This window comes from Vespa mandarinia, unplaced genomic scaffold (genome assembly GCF_050613455.1).
Source record: "Vespa mandarinia isolate Hongniang unplaced genomic scaffold, ASM5061345v1 scaffold_35, whole genome shotgun sequence".
Classification (NCBI taxonomy): Eukaryota; Metazoa; Arthropoda; class Insecta; order Hymenoptera; family Vespidae; genus Vespa; species Vespa mandarinia.
The window spans coordinates 24,698-30,697 of NW_028197169.1; positions in this window are offsets into that span (position 1 = coordinate 24,698).

Below are 6,000 nucleotides of genomic sequence, written 5' to 3' on the forward strand. Positions count from 1 at the left end.
TGTCTTGAGAAATGGGTAATAAGTAAATGAAATATTGTTTTTGCACGAATATTTGACAACAAAAAAATTAATATTAAAAAAACTAATTAACATATCGCAAAAATCATACGTTACTTTATAGATAATGTATCTGGGAGTATTGTGTCCAAATTTCAAGTCGATTAGTCCTGTAGTTTTCGAAATTTCTTTTCGGTTATATCGAAAAATGTAGATTCGAGAAAAACGCAAAAGAAAATGTGCCCGGTTATTTGGTTGATACAGTGATTTTTTTTTGCTCATATTTACTCAGAGATTCCTGGTCCATATGATGTTCCTTCAGCAGCAGATAGGGTATCTTGAAATTTTCTCTCGGATGATCTTCGAGCTTGGTGAGCGTCTTTCGTATTTTCTTGTATTTGGATCTCAGCGGTTTCGCAACATTGCTTGTCAACATTCATAATTTATAGTAGCGATGCCCGATTTGCAGATGCATCAAATTCATCATCTATAGGATGTTTTTGTAGCCATCGTTGATGAATTGCTTTTAGAAGTCATCGACCAAACAACAGAGGCTCTGATTATTTTTAATGAAACCTCCTTCACACCGCACCAACAATTCATCCCAAATGAGATCCTTAAAAATTGGTCAAATGGCACCGTGAACGATTGAAGGTAGAAAATTTTCGTACTCATATTCATCCAAAGTGCCGATTGCTTTCGATTTTTGCCAAGAAGATCACGTGTTTTCTCCAGAAGAACAATTTTCATCTTGCGGCTTTTCATGTCGTGGCTTCATTTCGTCTTTGGAATAAGAAGACCTTCGAATAGTAAAACTGTAGTATGCTCTTAACTAGTTGATTAGCTTATCAGATAGTTTTCTTCTTCCATCGAAAATTTTGCTTGCTCTTTTGCGTTGCAAAGTCGTTTGGCCACTCTTTTCTGCACGTGATTAGTGCATTCTTTTTTGTCACTTTTTCTTCACTGTACGCATACGAAAGGACACAATGGAACAGTCATACACGACGAGTATGTACGGACCGTACCGCGCGATACACTACTTGCAGTGGCTCAAGCTATGAACACCTATAACTTCGTCAATTTTTCGAATTTATTGATCTTGGCTTAAATTCCTCACAAAATTTCAAAGTCAATGAAAATGTAAAAAAAAAAAAAATACAATTTTTTTAATCTTCTAGAGTAACCAGTCCCCTTAATCTTTTCACCCTCATCTAATCTCAATTCATTCGATCAACTTTATAGATCAAATTATTACGAAGGTTATTAACGTGCTATTACATTGTCTTATTGTATTAAATCATTCACGTCTGTACGAAAAGTAGGGTAATATGAAACTATCAGTAACTTAGGCATTAACATTATTATCTACGTTTTCTATTACATTGTCACTTGCCGATTGCTTTTGTACTCGTTTCTTGTGTTTCTTACATAACAACCAGGTCAGATAGGTTCTGCTTCTTTACTTCTGATTTTTTGTATCTTCTCTAAATACATGAGACATATCGTTCTGTTTATTGTTCTGCATTTAAAAAAGATCATAATAGATTTTTGTCATTAAAAATGATTAAGACAAAGAATAAAAATCTTTTCATCTCTGTAAGCAGCCGAGTGTACTTCGAAAAAATCCTCGAAAAAATCCCAACCATTTAATTGGAAAGTCAGGGAGTAATCTGTATTTGTTTTTTCACAAATCCCACGTCAATATTTTATAATAAATGCAAATATAATTTTTAGATACTATGTTAATGCACCCTATTCAGAAAAAGACATCATTTTTTGATAAATCGTTAATAAATTATGATTTAACGATCAAGAGAAAAATTTTTTAGATTTAATTTAATTTTTATATTATAAATAAATTCTTTTATTGAAAATAAACAAAGTGTATTGTTCCTGAAAATTATTAATAATGGTCAATCCTATCATCCAACAAATATTCGAAAATTGGACTGTATTTAGAAAATATTAGATCGAATTTTCTCATGCGTTATTACTTATCTCACTTGAAATTATTTTATGTCTTTTATAAATAACGTTTTTATTTTCCGAAGTCATATATATACATACATAATGACTAACAAAAGTATTCGAACGCTCGGTATTAAATCTTAAAATAATAAAATCGTACATGTTAGACTTAAATTTTGGAAGTAATGCAACCACTATAAAGCATAACTATCGAAATTATATGTACAAACTTTGAAATGAATCGTATAATATTTATAGTACATATAAAACATTCATTGCAAAGATGTATTGAAACAGGGTCACAAAAGTATTTCAACGGTATTAATTATATGCACTTTAATGAAATTACTCATTAATTGGATTTTCCACATGTTTTCTCTACGAAAACATTTTTCGACCACTTGTTATCTAAGCATTCAAATACTTTTGTGATCATTACAATGAATGTTTCATAACTTTTACTAATATTATTCGATTCGCTTCAAATTTAGTATACATAATCTGGATAGTTATGCTCTATAATAACTGCAATATTACTTCCCGAGCTTAAGTGTAACATTTTCATTATACATGTAAAGTTTCAATAGTGAGCATTCGAATACTTTCGTGAGCCATTGTATTGTACATTCTTCGTATTACAACATTCATTTTCCGAGGGCGTATTTGTATATGTTCTTCATAGCAAATGTCTTCGTGCTTCTCGGATTTGATGGCAGTAACGCGTAAAAATGACGCTAATGTTACGCTATGGTGACACAGCAGGACCAGTAAGATTACTTTGGGCGAAGAACATAAGCCAACATTCGTCTATACACCGCCATTTGGCCACGCCTATTATCTCCCTTTCTTCTATTTCCTACCAATCCTATATTTTAACATAGTTGAAGTTGTTAATTTTCTTTAGATTAGTTATTTTTGTTACTTCCAATGTTATCACAAAATGATGTATGGTATGAACTATAATATATTTTATTGTCTTTTGTATGTTTTCTCAACATTAAGACATTTAGTCCCTATCTTACCTATCTATAGAGACAGTTAATTTCAAAATAGAAAATATTCCCAAAATTACATTGCATTGATCTAAAAAAAAGAGAGAGAGAGAGAGAAAGAAAAAATTGTAACCATATTTAAAAATAACTACTGCTTTATAGAATGTACATATTTATAAATTTATTGGGTTGTTCGGAAAGTAATTTCGTTTCTTCCCGACAGAACATTTAATTGTATTTTTTGCAACCAACTTTACATTTAAGCCGCGTAATCATATGTTTTGAGGGCTGATATAACAAGGCTTGTGTGTGAAAAAGTCTAATTTATTCTACGCAGTAGTTTTTGGTTGGTGCCATATTAAATATAGGGAGCAATAAGCAGCATTTTCGTCATATTTTACTTTTTTACTATAGAAAAGGTAAAAATGCTGTTCAAGCTAGAAAGAAATTAACCGATGTGTATGGAAAAGATGTGTTGACAGTACGCTAGTGCCAGAGGTTTGCAAAATTTCGATCCGGCAATTTTGATGTCGAAGTTGCATCACGTTCTGGAAGGCCGTTTGTAGCTGATAAAGACACGATAAAGGCATTAGTTGATGCAAACCGGCGAGTAACAACACGTCGGTGAGAGGTTAAATTTATCAAATTCAACTGTTTAGGACCACTTGAAAGGCCTGGGTTTAACCCCGAAGGTTGATATATGGAATCTCCATGTTCTCACGGAGAGAAATTTGTGTCGTCGCGTTGACGTCTGAGATTCGCTTCTCAAATGTCACGAAAATGATCCATTTTTGAAGCGCGTCATTACTGGGGACGACAAAAGGGTTGTATATAACAACGTCAAACGCAAGAGATTATGGAGCAAAACGGCTCAAAGCATTTCCAAAGCCAATATCCATCAATAAAAGGTGATGCTGTCTGTTTGGTGGGATTATAAAGGAATCATTTTTTTTTGTGATTTTACCGGATAACACAACAATTAATTCGGAAGTCTACTGTCATCAGCTGAACGAACTGAATGATTGACAACAGAAAAGGTATAGTGTTCCACTAAGATAATGCGAGACCTCATACAAGTTTGGTCTCTCGCTAAAAGCTTTTACAGCTTGAATGGGATATAATGCCACACCCACCATAATCTTCAGATTTGGCACCTTCGGATTATTATTTATTTCGGTCACTGCAAAATTTTTTAGACGGTAAAACCTTCACTTCGAATGAGGAAGTCAAAAATCACCTCGATCTATTTTTGTCAGCAAAGACCAATAATTTTATGTGCATGGAATCATACTATTACCAGAAAGATGGCAAAAGGTATTGGACCAGAATGGCCAGTATAGAATTTAATAAAATATTTGTTCATTATACGAAAATTGTCTATCATTTTCACAAAAAAAAAACGAAATTACTTTCCGAACAACCCATGATATCTGCCATCATCGTAGTATATTTTAAGAATTTGAAAACGTCAAAAATTAATCTGTGAATGTAGAATCTTTTATCATTTTGATTTCCGTTAGTTTAAGCTTTGAAATGTAAGAGGTTGTAATGTTAACTACTTTACAGTTAATTCGAAACCTTCGGTCGAGCAACATCTACACTACGTGAGTACAAGGAAAAAATGCTGTTTCAAATGTTTATGATTTCGATAAAAGTGCATCAATTTTAATTGTGCAAAATGGAAAATATTTTTAAAAGTAAATAAAATTATATGGATATTCATTTTTAAAAATTATCATTATTTCGCGGAAGTGAAATGGAAGTAAGTACAATATTACGGGAAACAGTTTTTTTCAAAATATTCTATATTACAAAACAGTTAGGACTGGACATGGAATAAATAATCAAGATTGGAAAATATTAAATTATTTGCTTTCGATAGCATGAGTATATCAACGAACTTGTGTGATCTGTTCACAGGCCAATATGATTAACTCTACTATAGAATTCTTTTTAAATTTTCATGACAATGGACTTGATTAAAATTTATTTTTTTATATTAAAAATAAATTTTAAATTAAAAATAAATAATTAAGCTTAACACCACTAAATGATCAACAATTTTATTGCCTCTGAATAATAAATAATGTTACTATACCAATTTTCTTTACGATTTGTTTCATGTAGTTAATCGATCTAGCGAATGAAATTGGTTTGTACCTAAATCAAATAACTCGACAAAATTCGCCCACTCATTTTCAATTAAATTTATCACCTAAACTTTATTTACCTCTGATAGTCCATTTCACTATTGTTCTTCTGTAAATTATTTATCAAAATGTCTGAATGTTTACTTAAGTCGATTTGAAATTTACTGAAGCAGACTATTATTTGCAGAATCTCGTGCCGTTTGATCATATTGAACAAAAATAAATCAAGAAAAGTAGGAAGGATTATAAATTCTAAAAAAAAAAATAATTAATACATCACGACCGAGTCATATGCTTTACGTGTGAATTATAATTCATGTTTTTGCTCGCAAAAATCTCTGCATTGAAAGCTGAGTGATCTCTTATTTGAATAATATTCCCATAAATCCATTTTATAGTCCGTCGGCAATGAAAAATAATCATTTTAATGGAAACATTTACATTCGTATACCTATACATATTCCTAGAACTAAACATATATCTATATTTATCTCGCGCAGACGATATATTGGCTTGTTTATTTACTTGCACGAAGTACAGCAACAACTACAGCTTGGAATATATTTAATCTACATATGTACAAATTGTTAATGAATATTTATGTTTTTCAAAATCAATGTCAAAGGAGACAAAAAAAGCAAAACTATCCGGAATAGCGAATATTATATAATTCATAAGAAATATTCGATATTCCATCACAGATGAGAACTTATCCAATTTAACAGGTTCTTCTACGATTCTATTCTTTTAAATTAGTCTTTTTTTTTTTAAATTAATTCTTTTAAATTAATTCTTTTAAATTAATTTTGAAGGTAGTGAGAAATAAAAATATGAAGTATTTTTAGAATTAAAAAAAAAAGGAATATTAAAAATTAATAATTTAGTTTAAATAT